The 14,022-nt window shown below is 49.4% G+C and overlaps 1 long non-coding RNA gene across 2 annotated transcripts; it reads right to left on the reverse strand.

The window, feature by feature from the left end:
* Positions 1 to 5,415: 5,415 nt before the first annotated feature.
* LOC121029374 (uncharacterized) lies at positions 5,416 to 13,537 on the reverse strand. Of its 2 annotated transcripts, none has more exons than XR_005789699.1 (4): positions 13,403 to 13,537; positions 11,421 to 11,495; positions 5,813 to 6,437; positions 5,416 to 5,614 (listed from the first exon to the last, which is right to left on the reverse strand). It is a non-coding gene; the product is annotated as an uncharacterized LOC121029374 (long non-coding RNA). The 2 variants fall into 2 exon arrangements; XR_005789700.1 differs by lacking the exon at positions 13,403 to 13,537 and adding an exon at positions 13,274 to 13,379.
* Between the last annotated feature and the right edge of the window lie 485 nt (positions 13,538 to 14,022).

Consider the following 14,022-nt stretch of genomic DNA (forward strand, 5'->3'; position numbering starts at 1 on the left):
GGTCCCACCTCCTCAGAGATCTCCCCTTGCCGCTTTAGGAAGCCACCACCACTGTTCCACCCCCCTACCAGGTACTGGGACTGCCCATCCGAATATTAAATTAGAAATTACTATTATCACAACTAGAGCAGAGATAAGAAAGACATCCATTTGGTTTTAAGAGATTATTTTTAAGTAATCTGTACACCCAACGTGGGGCTCGAACTCACCATTCCGAGATCAAGAGTCACACGCTGCACCAACTGACTCAGCCAGGACCCCCAAGAAAGGCATTCTCTTAAAGGGCTCAGTGGCTCCAGGAGACGAGGTCGTACTAGATTGAAGGAATTTCGGCATACATTAAAACTGCAAGTTCTCAGGCCCCACCCCAAACCTACTGAATCCCGATCTGTATTTAACAAGATTCCCAGGTGATTCCTGTGCAGAATGCAATTGTAAAGCATCTGTGAAAGGGAGGGTCAAAGGCAAGGAAAAGGAAGAGCTACAAAGGCTCAAGCTGACCATGCATATCGGAACACTGGGCAGAGAGAAGGGGGTCTTGGCCAACAGACTGGGAATATTAAGGTCCCACGGGCAAGGTCATCCCTACCGTGGAGGTGGGTGAGCCTGGGTACCCAGCCTAATGCCCTTAAGCTTTCAAGTCATCTGACCCCTCCTTGCAATAAACCCGTACTCCCCAAACGCTACTCCAGTTACCACTTGGCTTCTGCTTATAGCACATGACGCACCAGGCATATTGACGCAAAGATTCACGTCCACCCGACAGACATTTTTCTAGTTGAAAGTAAACACCTGGCATTTTTACTTGATACACGAATCAAAAAGTCAGATGAGGGCCCACTTCTGGATTCGGATAAAGGAACCTGGGTCATAATTAGAAAGCCCTGTCCTGAAACAGCCCAGCCAGCCAGGAGGCCTTCACCAAGAACTCTCATCTCCATCCCTCCTCAACCCCAGAACGTCTACCTGTGTCACATCATTTGGCTCAGCTATTCCTCTAGCATCACATTTCTCAATTTTGCACTACCAACTGGTAAGTTCCCTGAGGGCAACCAAAGGCCGCAATTGAAAACAAACTGGAAAGGATCAGTAGCATGGGTGCCTTAAGCTTTAGCCCAGAAAGGAAAGGAAGTGCCTGTGATGAAACCACGATGTCTCGTTTGGGGGGGGCGGGGGGGAGGACTTCACGGAGGTTTTGATACTGGGGGAAAAAAACAAAAAATAAAAAAAAACCCAAAAAACCCAAAAAACCCAAAACCAAAAACAAACACACACCAAAAAACAGGAAGCAGAGTACATGTGGACGGATTAGCGAATGGCTAGGCGCACGACGGCATTTGTATACACTGTATGCGTGTATTCAACACTGTGCTTTGCAACCACCGTGCGCTTAGATCGTGTATAGTAATCTGGAAAATACTAATGATATACATTCTGGGACCATCAGGGTCCCAGCAGGAAACAGATGGCACAATCAAAATTGGGAACTTCGAAGAGAGTTTAATAAAGGAACTGTTTGCAACGGTGTGAGCAGCATTTGGAAAAGCAACAGAGAGGAGGGCTGTTTCCACTTGCAGGCTGGGCCTGAAGGACTAAGTGGGGCCCTATCGGGACATGGAGAGAGAACTACATGGAGGAAGGCCTAGAGGGTCACCAGCCAGGACCTGCGGCCTTTAATGGAGGGACTCAGCTAGTCTGCAGTGACCTGGAAGGCAGGGAGGTGGGGTAGAGATATCTCTCAAACCCAACCGGAAGCCAAGGAGGCAAAGGAGCACATGGCAGCCTGCAGGAGTGCAGAGCAGGGTGAAGGCAGTTGGTGAGAAAACCTGTAGGAGCAAACAGAAGATACCCAGCACCATGAATTTACCGGGGAGGGAAAACTATCCACAAGGCTGAATTGTAGGTACGGTACAGAGACGTTAAAACTGCGTATACGGACGAGGGGCGCCTGGGGGACTTAGTTGGTTAAGCACCCGACTCTTGATTTCAGCTCAGGTCATGATCTCAGGCGTGGTGAGATGGAGCCCCGTGTTGAGCTCCAAGCTCCAATCCGTGCTTAAGATTCTTTCTCTGCCCCTCCCCCATTTGCTCTCCCTCCCTCTTTCTCAAAATAAATAAATAAACACTGAAAAAATGTTTAAGGGGGCACCTGGGTGGCTCAGTCAGTTGAGCATCCAGCTTCAGCTCAGGTCACTATCTCACAATTTGTGAGATCGAGTCCCGCGTGGGGCTGGCTGCCCTCAGCACAGAGCCTGCTTCAGATCCTCTGTCCCTCTCTCTCTGCCCTTTCTCTGCTTGAGCTCTCTCTCTCTCTCAAAAATAAGTAAGTCTTGGGACGCCTGGGTGGCTCAGTCAGTTGAGTGTCCGACTTCAGCTCAGGTCACGATCTCGTGGTTTGTGAGTTTGAGCCCCGCGTCAGGCTCTGTGCAGACAGCTTGGAGCCTGGAGCCTGCTTTGGATTCTGTGTCTACCTCTCTCTCTCTGCCCCTCCCCTGCTCATACTGTCTCTGTCTCTCAGAAATGAATAAACTTAAATAAATAAATAAATAGATAAATAAATAAAGTCTTTAAAATAAATAAATAAAAATAAAAATAATTTTTTAAACTATACATACATATGAAAGAGCTCGAAGGGAATTCTACCCAAAAGGCAGTCGTTCTTGTACGAAGGCACTGGGGACTGGACTGGGGATTTTGGTAAAATGGAGGACTGTTCACGTTCAATTATTGATAATGTGGCCACGCTACTTTTCTAATAAAACACAATCAATGAAGCGAGTTGAAGAAAAGCATATGGGGTGGGGGGTGAGCAGAGCAGGCAGCCTCTTGAGGCACCTTCTTGTATCCTTCCAATCGCTTCATTGTACAAAAGGGAGAAATGACTTGTTCAAAGTCATAAAGCAGGTTCACGGCGAGCTGGGAGTTTGGATTCCACTCCCCGTAAACCCCGTTTCCAAACTGTCCTTACCTCTCCATTCATCTCCAGGCCGCCCCTCCCCACTCCCCCCTCCTCAATTCTCCCCTCCCCCTTCTCTTCTGCAAATCCTGGAGCTACTCCGACTTGAAGCCGCTAAACAGCCTCACACCCTTAATCTCACTGTCTGAATGATAAATCCTGCAGGACAGCTCATTCCATTCAAGCCCTTCACACTCCCCTTTGAGTAGCTGGGTGGTCTCTTCCGCCGAAGCAGGGGCGGCTTGCTCTTCCTTCCACTTAGCATTCCCCCAGGAGTCGAGGACTTCCCGGGAGCCAGGCCTTCGCCTCCAAAACAATATCCAGATACGCCTCGGCCCTCCCAACCCCCTTTCAGGGCCAGACCATAAAATAAAGCCGCGTGGGCCTTGCACCCCTGGACAGAATCCTTTGTCTGGGTTGGAAACAGCCTGAAAAGATGAGAGAGACTTCCACTCTGACCTCTTCACCTCTTGTTATCTTGTGCCCACTCCCTTTAGACTCTCTGAAGCAGACGGCAGCCTTTTCCCATGGTCGCTGGGGTTAACAACGTCTTAGCAGCTAGCGGAGAAAGGAATGTGAGGAATGTACCTGCCTAAGGGGCGATTATTTTCATCAAGGACAGGCTGAAATGGATAATGAGGTCAAAAACAAACGCCATCTCTTTCTCAAAGGACTCTGTAAAGAGAGGCTATTAGATATAGTTCATTAGTTAGGGGGGTGGGGGGGGTTAGAGAGCTACTTTTTAGACCTGCTACTTGAAGAGAGGAAGGCATTTTGCCAAGTTTAGATTCTTTCCAAGTCAGCAGGGGGCTAAGTTTAGAGGCAGATTCAAGCCTTTATACACCCGTGTTTGCGTTTCATTCAGGTACAGGCAACAAGTGACAGCCTGGACTCAAAGGAAAGATCTGCAAAAAAGAATGTATCATAAGGATACAAGTGGGGTCCACGGTAAAAACAAAAACAAAAACAAAAACCGAATCCCCCCCAAATCCAATTTGGAAAACTGGATGAGCCAGGGTTTATATATAAAAATATATTTACCATGTGTTAGCGTCCTTTTACAACATCCCCTTTTCACGATCATCAAGCGTCACCGGAATTTAGGCCCTAACTCCCCACCCTGCACCCCTAGACTTGTTCATGACTTGTAAACCGGAAACTTCTCAAGCCCTTTCCCTTCCGACCAATCCTGCATCCAACAGACTCCTCTTCAACTGCGTGGATCTGTGCCCTCAAAAACTTTCGCTGCTCACCAAGGCGCAACGTGAAAAGGTATGTGCTAGCCTAGAGTCCTGGCAGAAGACACTCTCCCTTCTCTTTTTCTTGAGTATCACCTAAAATCAAGTTTAAGCTCCAGATGGCATCTAAAGCTCTCCAAAATCGGAGCCTACTTAACTTTCAATTTGTAACACACACACTCCCCCCCCCATGACACCCCCACCACACACATATTTATTTATTTTTTTAATTTTTTTTTTCAACGTTTTTATTTATTTTGGGGACACAGAGAGACAGAGCATGAACGGGGGAGGGGCAGAGAGAGAGGGAGACACAGAATCGGAAACAGGCTCCAGGCTCCGAGCCATCAGCCCAGAGCCTGACGCGGGGCTCGAACTCACGGACCGTGAGATCGTGACCTGGCTGAAGTCGGATGCTTAACCGACTGCGCCACCCAGGCGCCCCCCACACACATATTTAAAGGACCACTTTCCAGTAATATTCCCATCTTTGTGAGCATGATCTCAGGGCAAATGCCTTGGGCAGCAACAGTGTGTTCGATAAAGTCTTCTCCATATGTTTCAGTTCTTCTTTGGGGTTAATTCTCTCATGGGGAAAAAAAAAACAAAAAAACAATAAACGGAACTTCAGGCTTGGTTCAATTCACACACGCCATCACTTGCTGGAACACTGTGGGGAGGTAAAGGCCAAGGCCAAACGGGTGACCTCCCAGAGTGCCCCGTCAGACAGGAGGAGGCCTGAACACGAACGTACAAACACACACGTGAGAAAAAGGCTCATGCCTCCAAAACAAAAATCTGCAAAGAAAAGGAGAAAGAAGCAATTGGGAAAAGAACAGCACAGGTGCTCTTTAACCTGGGGCAGTATCTTCCCAGCTCCCTAGGCCTCAGTCTTCTCACCTATAAAAGGTGTTAAGACCTACCTCTTAGGGTTGTTGTACTTAAAACACGAGATGTGAGTAAAGCACTTAGACTGCCTGGCACAGTTCTGTAAATGTTAGGTCTGATGGTGATGATGATGATGATATAGACTGACACCTGCCAAAGTTCTTCTTTGCATTAAAAAAAAAAAAAAAAAGACTGCTTTCTGTGGAATGTTCTGGACTCCAAGTTCCCTGATCAGGCTGTGCTCACTCAGGCTTTGTACCTTTGCCCCAGCTCTTCTCTGGGTTTGGAATGTACTCTCCCCTCCTCCTATCTCTGGTTCAAAGGACACCTACCCAGCCCAGCAGAACGAATTCTTCCTTCCACTAAGGGACCATAGCTCTCTGATGGCATGTCTCACATTGTAGAATGGCTTGCTTCTACGTTGGTCTCCAGAGTTAGAATATTAACTTCTAACCCCATTATTAGCTTTGGAATTCTCAGTGTCCAACACAATCCCAGATCTAACTCGCCCATATGGGTGTTCAGTAAGTACCTTTGGAAGGAATGAGCAAAGAGTGGACAAAGGAATGGCCGTACCTGCATGGTTTCATGCCAGATCCCGCCCCCCCCCTCCCCCAGCCTCTCCATCGTCAGACCCTCGCCGACACCTGTTTGAGAAAGTCGCTACTTCCAGAAGCTCCCTGGAACCTACCAGGGTATTATTACATTTTCAGCTGTGGCCTCCACCCACCTTGTGTGACCTGCTGACCAGCTGGAGATGCCACAGGGAGCATGACTCAGGGTGGCCAAAAGATAGTTTACTCCCCAAACTACAGAATTCAGTTACAGGATAGTGCCCAAACTGCTGCTTTAGGAAATGTGTGCAAATCGATCTGTGTAACGTACTTTATCAACACTGACAATTTGGTGGGCTTGCATTCTCTTTAGCTCCTAGGAAGCTCAGAGGAACAAAATGATAACTGATTACTTTCTACTTTTGTCCAGTAGTCATGAACGACACAGACGATCCTGGTTTTTCTCCTTAATTCCGAGTTTTCATCAAATTCGAGGGTACGTAGAGTCTGTGGTCTTGGAATAGGACAAAGATATCGGGTCCTCACAGGGATAAAGCCAGTGACCTCCATCTCTTTGGCACCTCTTACGTCCAAGTGAACTTAATGGGCGACAGCCACAGCTTCAGGCCTGCTGGAGACGTAATGCAGGGCGGTGATACTAAGGTGATATAAGAAATGAAGCCTGGTCTCCAGTTAGATTTCAGTCACTGTAGGAATTTACCCCTTATAAACTATGGGAATATGCAGGTATGGACATTTCTGAGCCTTGGCTTTCTTCATCTACCTAACAGGGATGATCACCTAAATCAGAGGACAAAGGTAGGAGGATTAAATGTGACAGTGAGTGATATATCACGCAGTGAGTGACTCCTTAATAAAAGGTAGTGGAGGGGCGCCTGGGTGGCTCAGCCGGTTGAGTGTCCGACTTCAGCTCAGGTCATGATCTCATGGCTCGTGAGTTCGAGCCCCGAGTCAGGCTCTGTGCTGACAGCACGGAGCCTGCGGCCCGCTTCGGATTCTGTGTCTCCCTCTCTCTCTGCCCCTACCCTGCTCATGCTGTCTCTCTCTGTCTCAGAAATAAATAAACTTAAAAAAAAAAAAAATTTTAAAGGTAGTGGAAAGCTAGGCATATAAGCTGGAGTGACAGAGGTCCAGTAAACAAGCAGAAATTAGGGAACGTGTACACGTGTGGGTGGGAAGGGAAGGGAAAGGGGAAATGGCTGCTCTAGGGTAAATGTTAGTGTCCGGGACAAGGGTGGGGGAAGGGACTGAAGTGAACAGGTGGGTATCAAAGGTAATGCAATCATCTATCCCAAAGTCTGGAAGTTACCTGGTCATCTAATGGCCCCCATCTACCTAGCCATGTATCCTGTCTTGTCCTGGGCCCTGCTCTGCTGGATTCACTAGGATCTCTCAGGGAGCCTCAGAGAGCCGCTCAGTTATGATTTTACGTCTTAAGTTATTATTATTTTTTTTTAATGTTTATTTATTTTGAGAGAAAGAGAGTGTGTATGTGCGGGCGCGAGAGTGGGGGAGGGGCAGAGAGAGAGGGAGAGAGAGAATCCCAAGTGGGCTCCACGCTGTCAGTGCAGAGCCCGATGCGGGGCTCAATCTCATGAACCACGAGGTCACGACCTAAGCCGAAATCAAGTCGGACGCTTAATTGGCTGAGCCCCCCCAGGCGCCCCTTACATTTTAAGATCTTGAAGGAAATCTTGGACATCATTAAATCCCACCACACCATTCTATCAGTGAGGGAACCAAGGCCCAAGGTCATCATTCTGGTCCTACCTATGCCACCCATGTGCTGTGAGGTCTTTGGGCAGGTCCCTTTCTGAGCCTGCAGTAAATGTAGGCTCTGTAAAATGAGGGGTCTGGAGTATTTAGAGATCTAAGTTCCCTCCAAGTGACTTTTGCTGTATTAAAATAATGGTTCTTTCTACCACTCTCAAGTTTAGGCATTAGATTCCTCACTCCCTGAGCGCCCCCCTCCCCCAAACACACACCCAGCTCACACACAAAGTCAAGCAAAGACATGTTTGGATACCTTTTGAGCTCCCTTAATTTTAACCGAGTGCTAGTTTTCACCGAGAGTGAGGACAAGAAGAGAGTGGTCACATAGAAGAAAGTGCTGGAGGCTGATGGCTCCTGGGCGCCCGCCCAGTGTGCCCAGCCCCTGAGATCCTGCTCCTGCAGGGCTAAGAGCTGGCGGCGCAGCGGGGATAAATAAGGCCAGCGATCACCCTTACATGGCCGTCCCCAAGGCTGCCCGGAATCCCTGGGATTACGCAGACTTCTGGAGGGCTTGGAGCAGGTGCCCATCACCTGTTGCGGCCACAAGTGTGCCTGGGCTTCTGCAGCCTCCGTCTTGTGACTGAGGGATTTTTGCGTGGAAGCTCTGAGCTCACAAAAAAAGAAAATGCCTCCCTGATGTCACACAGTTGCTGCCAATTCATCAGCTCGAGCTAAAGGTCAGAGAGGGGGAAGCCACTGCTCCAGGGTCCTGTGGCTGTTCCCTCAGATGGGGCTTCCCTTCCAGCAGGCTTCCCGCCAGCCTCCCAGGCTGGGCCAGCGGGGGAAGCCAAGCCGAGAGCTGTTTGCATTTCCAGGGCGCGCACAGAGGCAGTCCTCCCGAGGCTTAGCTGCTCCTGCCCTTTGCAGACATGAACCAGTTCACCCTCGCGGCCCTCGCCTGCCACCGCTCTCTTCTGCAGTCAGGGCACACCTCGGACCCTTCCTTGAAACAGTGCTGTCCCGAGGGTCCTTCCCTGGGATGGCTTCAAGAGTAAAACCAGATCGCACAGAACCTCTTTTGGTATTTTAATGACTAAATGCAGGGTTCAAAGAGCAAAGAGGAGGAGTCCCACTGCTTAGGATGGCAGGCTGCTTCCCCGGCCTCCCAGGAGTGGTATATTTGCAACTTATTTAACCTCTCTGAGCCTGCTTCCTGACCTGGAAAATAAGAATACTTAGCTCATAGTGTTTTCCTGAGAATTCAACGTGGAGCTCTGGTCTGGGGCCTGGCATGTTGTAAGTGCTCAATAAACGTCAGCTTGGAACCAACACACACAGCAGTAACTGGACAAGTTACTTAATCCCTGAGTCTCCGTTTCCTCATCCAATGGGGATAAGCATATGTAACTGACAGGGTCGCTGCGAAGATTCAGTGAGAACAAATATTAAGCAATTCACACAGCACCTAGCACCGGAAAAATAAATGGCGGCTGCCGGGACTGACCTGTCCATCAATCAAACTGTGATCTGTAGGGAAGGCCTGATGTAGTAACACCTTCTCAAAGCCTGACACAGTCCTTGGACCCCTACAAACCGTAATACAGAGTTAAAAATGGGACACGTAAAAAAAAAAATACATATTTGGGGCGCCTAGGTGGCTCAGTCAGTTGAACATCAGACTCTTGGTTTCGACTCAGGCCATGATCTCACGGTTCGTGGGATGGAGCCCTGCGTAGGGCTCTGTGCTGACAGCGCTGAGCCTGCTTGGGGTTCTCTCTCACCCCCTCTCCCTGCCTCTCCCCTGCCTGTTTGTGTGTGCACGCTCTCTCTCAAAAGTAAATAAACAAAAACTTTGGGTTAAAAAAAAGAAAGTAAAACTACGAAAAAATAAATAATAAATTTAAAAACACGTATATGGTTCAAACATGGGCACAGGAAAAAAAAAAAAAAAAAAAACGGGTCGCGTTTAGAGTTTTGCCTCTTCGGGAAAACTGTTTTCAGTGGCGGCCTACGTTTCCAGGAGAAGAGACAGGTGATAAGCTTTGACGGGCAGAAGAGAGGACCAAGTGGGAGACGATAGATGCAAAGTGAAGGGGCATCAGGGAGGAGGAGGAGGAGGCTAACTTATTACGGAGTCATAAGGGAGCGGCGGACTTCTCTAGAATTGGAAGGGACGACAGGCTGGCTCTCTACGTCAAATGTAAAGAACACACCGGGCAAGACCGTGACAACCACCACCGGCTGCTCAGAGTGGCTCACGTGCTCGCCCAGCGCCGACTGCGTTTCTCCCTCCCCGGCACGCTCGGTGCCCCCCACACTCGGACTTCTGTGTCGGCGACGGACTGAAGGCCGCCTCCTTCTAACCGCTCTGCGGCCAACCCTGCCTCTCCTTCCTCCCTGGCCTCTCCCATCCTTCACTTCTCCTGGCACAGGGATATCCTTGATGAGGCTTCCCTTCTGGGTTCCTCATTCCCTCTCTGCATGCTCGCACAGTGACCCAAACAGGGGAGCCCCGGCAGCCTCTTCCCACGGTCCTTCCTCTTACCCTTAAGACAAAGGTGTTCAAGGCTCTTTGTTTTAGATTTCCAAGGGGCATTAGTATTTTAATGACAAGCCCGAGGGAGTCGACATAAATATATCACGTTCTGTAAACATTTCTTAAGCCTATGCCCAATGACCAGGCACTACTCTAAGCCCCTTCCACTTTCTCACAACTACCCTAGCAGCTTCCCAGAGCCTTTAGCTGTGAAACCTCGGAGAGTCACCGTGTGTGACCCGCCACGGCCTCTTGCCCTTCAAATCCGGGCAATGACCAAGTGCCGTGAGATTTTTCTTCTGCCTCCCACACACGCTTCTCCCTTGTGGTTTCCACTGGGCACCTCACCTCAGCCCTTCCTAGTCTGTCATTTGTACCTCATCCATGGAGGCCCCTGCCTCCAGAGCCTGAATCTTCCTCCTTCCTCACATTATCCAGCCCCCCAACTTCAAGTTCTTCCGTGGTTTCCCCCCAGATTTCATTCAGTGCCCTTTGTAACCCCGCCCTAACTCTCCGGAGTGAGATGTATTCATAGAGCCTCCCCCCTTATCATGACAGGGGGTTCGGGGAAGGAAGGAGAAGGGGGTCCCAGTGTCGGTCTGACGAGAGGGCCGGGCACCCAGGAGGGATTAGTGCAATGTGGCTGGGGCAAAAATCTGAATCATAGTTGATGAGGGCAGCCAAATTCCTATCTGGGAAATCAGGGCAGTCGGAAGGGTGAGGCCAAGCCGTACACAGAATGAGTAATAAGGTCAGAAGCTGGAGGGGACCAGAATCATGTCTAGATGCAGTTCAAGGAAACGGAAGTGGTACAGGACTGAGGCTGTGAACTGAATTATAAGAAGGTATGCCGCTCCGCACGGGGATGGGGGTGGGAGGAGCAGCCCTCGAAATCTCCCTTCCCTCTGGCTTTGCTCTTTGGGTTTTCGTGCGCGTGTAAACACCCTGCCCTCCCTGCTGCGGCACCTTCACCCGCTTCCCCTGCCCCCAGCACTGCCAAGTTGTCCAAGGTTGTGTGGCAGCGGATGTGGAAACGGAGCCACATCTCCCACCTGACAGGGGACGGGCTGGGGAAGTAAGCTTAAAGTCGTGTTCGTCGGTTGGCAAATTCCCTCACATCTCCCGGTCTCAGATTCCTCATCTGTAAAGCAAGGACAATAATAACACCACTTCATAATAGCGTTACATAATAATAACACTCGTAGGAGGATTAGCCAAGCAAATATTTGTAAAACGCTTAGAACAGTGCTTGGCACATGGTAAATGCTGTCTAAGTGTTAGTTAAATAAAAATAAGGTGTGCAGCTGGTAAATAGGGCCAGTACTCAAAGTCAGTTCTAATTTTAACATTCGAGTCCTTAGATCCTCCACTAAGGTCAACAGCAGGTTATGATGGACTAAGCTGACTATAGGACTTTCAAAAATTAATTTTCATGTCAACTAAGAATAGAAGACATGCTGTTGGCTTATTTTACTTGGGCACAAAGGAAATATCGCTTGATTTATCTCCCTTACCTGTTCTTAGGAAGCCACTAAGAAATCCAGAAGGGCCAGTTCAAATAGTAGTTCCTATTCCCAAATGTCACAAACCTTAAAAAAAAAAAAAAAAAAAAAAGTCAAACTTGGGGAATCACTGTGAATGTCAGGAAGGAATAGCAGAGGGACGCCTGGCTGGCTCAGTCAGTGGAGCGTGCGACTCTTGTTCTCGGGGTTGTGAGTTCTGGCCCCACGCTGGGTGCAGAGATTACTTAAAAATACAATCTTGGGGCACCTAGCTGGCTCAGTCGGTTAAGCGTGTGAGTTCGGCTCAGGTCATGATCTCACGGTTTGTGAGTTCGAGCTCCACGTCAGGCTCTGTGCGGACAGCTCAGGGCCTAGAGCCTTTTTTGGATTCTGCGTCTTCCTCTCTCCCTGCCCCTCCCCCACTCGTGCTCTGTCTCTCTCTCTCTCAAAAGTAAATAAAACATTAAAGAAAAATTTTTTCAATTCTTAAAAAAAAAAAAAGGAACAGTATAGATTAGGGAAGCTCAGTTTGGTCTGGCAAGGGTCAAGGCTACAGAGAGCAGGTAACACAGAGGAAGAAACACCATATTTATTTTCCAAAACTGTTGGGGGAGGTGTTTGGAAAAGAGGGAGAATGTGTGTTCGGTTTGTAAAATGATAAAAAAATGGACTGAGTGTAGTGTTCTTTTTTTTTTTTATTTTTTTTTTCAACGTTTATTTATTTTTGGGACAGAGAGAGACAGGGCATGAACGGGGAAGGGGCAGAGAGAGAGGGAGACACAGAATCGGAAACAGGCTCCAGGCTCTGAGCCATCAGCCCAGAGCCTGCCGCGGGGCTCGAACTCACGGACCGCGAGATCGTGACCTGGCTGAAGTCAGACGCTCAACAGACTGCGCCACCCAGGCGCCCCGGTGTTCTTTAGCTCAGTAGCAATTCAAAAAAGATAGTGCCCAAGCCTGCTTGCTCTTAGCAGTCTATCAACCAGAAATCTTTATTAACTGAGCCTCTCATGCGACTACAATATGGCACTAATAGATGTCTGAAAATGGTGACCCCAGTAGGCTGCAAAATCCTAAACAGCTTTCTGAAACAAGAGAAAAAAAAAAGATTAAATGAAGCTTGCTTTGTGACAAGTGTATTTTATTATATTCTAATTCTTCCCAAACATGCAATATTTTTGTCATCTGTAGTACGGGGTGATTTATAGGCCATCTAATAACTTTCTACTCGTCGTATTATCAGAACAATACGTTCCCTGATTAAGGTTGGTAGCAGGCTTTCATAAATAATTCTTTTTCTCTAAACGCGCTTTCCAAATTGCTTGCTTCCGGGTTCCCACCCCCTTGTCCTTCCTGCCTGTCTCGACTAGCACTTGATCCGACGGTCCTCCGCTTTCTCGATTCTTCCCTGAAAGAGGTGTCCCTGACCTCGGTAACCACCTACCCTGCCTTGCACACTTTCACACTGGGGTGGAGGGTTTGGGGTGGGTGCTCTCTTTCAACAAGGAGGGACACCAGCCTGGGGAGGATTTAAGAAATAAGCCCAACTCTTGGGAGGTCAGGCCTCGGAAAGCGAGGCAGCGACAGCTGGGTGGCGTGGAGCACGTGGCTAGACTAGCCCAGAAACCGAGCTGCAAGGGACCGCCCCGGGGACGCCCGAGAGCCAAAGCAGAGCCCGGCTCGTGGCCGCAGGGCCCCGGATCCCTCACCCACGTAGGAGGTTCTCCCGCCTTTTCTAACGACCTTCCCATTCCTCTTGCCCCCCTCCGGAGCCCGCAGTCCAGGCTCTGCATACCACCGGGGTTAGACGCAAATAAAAACCCCATACATGGACTCCCCTCTCAGGTCACACAGCATTTGCTTACCGACCCAGACCGAAGATGGCCTCGGCTCCCACCTCCCTTCCCCACCACCGAATCTCTGCTTGTAAACACCGGTCACTTAGTAACACCCTCAATCAGACGCCTCTGGGCTATTATGCATCACCGACTAACCTTAAACCAACTGCATCTTCACAGGCCTCCCCCCAGAAGAGAGGAAATTCCACAGCTCTGAGGTGATGTGAAACGTGTTCAGCACGCCCCGGCTCTCTTTCTTTCTCACTCGCCCCAGCCAGTTCCCAAACTGGGTTTCCCTGGCCCCCCTGGAAGCGGCCTTCCCCAGGCCCCCTCTCCACCACCCCCCCCCCACTTCTTTCCCTCTCCATTTAACACCCTGTAACCTGATAGGCTGGAAATGCAGCCTCTTTGATCTCCCATTTCCCACATCCTGAAAGTCCTTAGAGAAGGAGCCCACCCAGATAAAGGAATCCCAAGTATGTCCATCCCCCTCCCCCTTTAGCTCCATTCACAAAGCAGATTACTAAAGGCTCGGGGCTCCAGGGAGGCCCCGCTCCCCTCCCCACCCCAGGGCCCCAGCACCGCCCCTCCCCCTCCAAGAGTTTATTCATTCCAAGCCCTCACTCTTCACCCCCACAAAAACCTAAGTCCACATGCCTGGAACCAAAAATTAACTTTTCCCTGGACTCTGATCCTAAGGGAAGCTTTCAAACTTCGCTCTGATTGGGACTGTCAAGACTGGTGCCTACCATTCATCTGTCCCCTCGGCATTTCTA

Source organism: Herpailurus yagouaroundi, unplaced genomic scaffold (genome assembly GCF_014898765.1).
Source record: "Herpailurus yagouaroundi ecotype Mexico unplaced genomic scaffold, PumYag 139, whole genome shotgun sequence".
Lineage (NCBI taxonomy): Eukaryota > Metazoa > Chordata > Mammalia > Carnivora > Felidae > Herpailurus > Herpailurus yagouaroundi.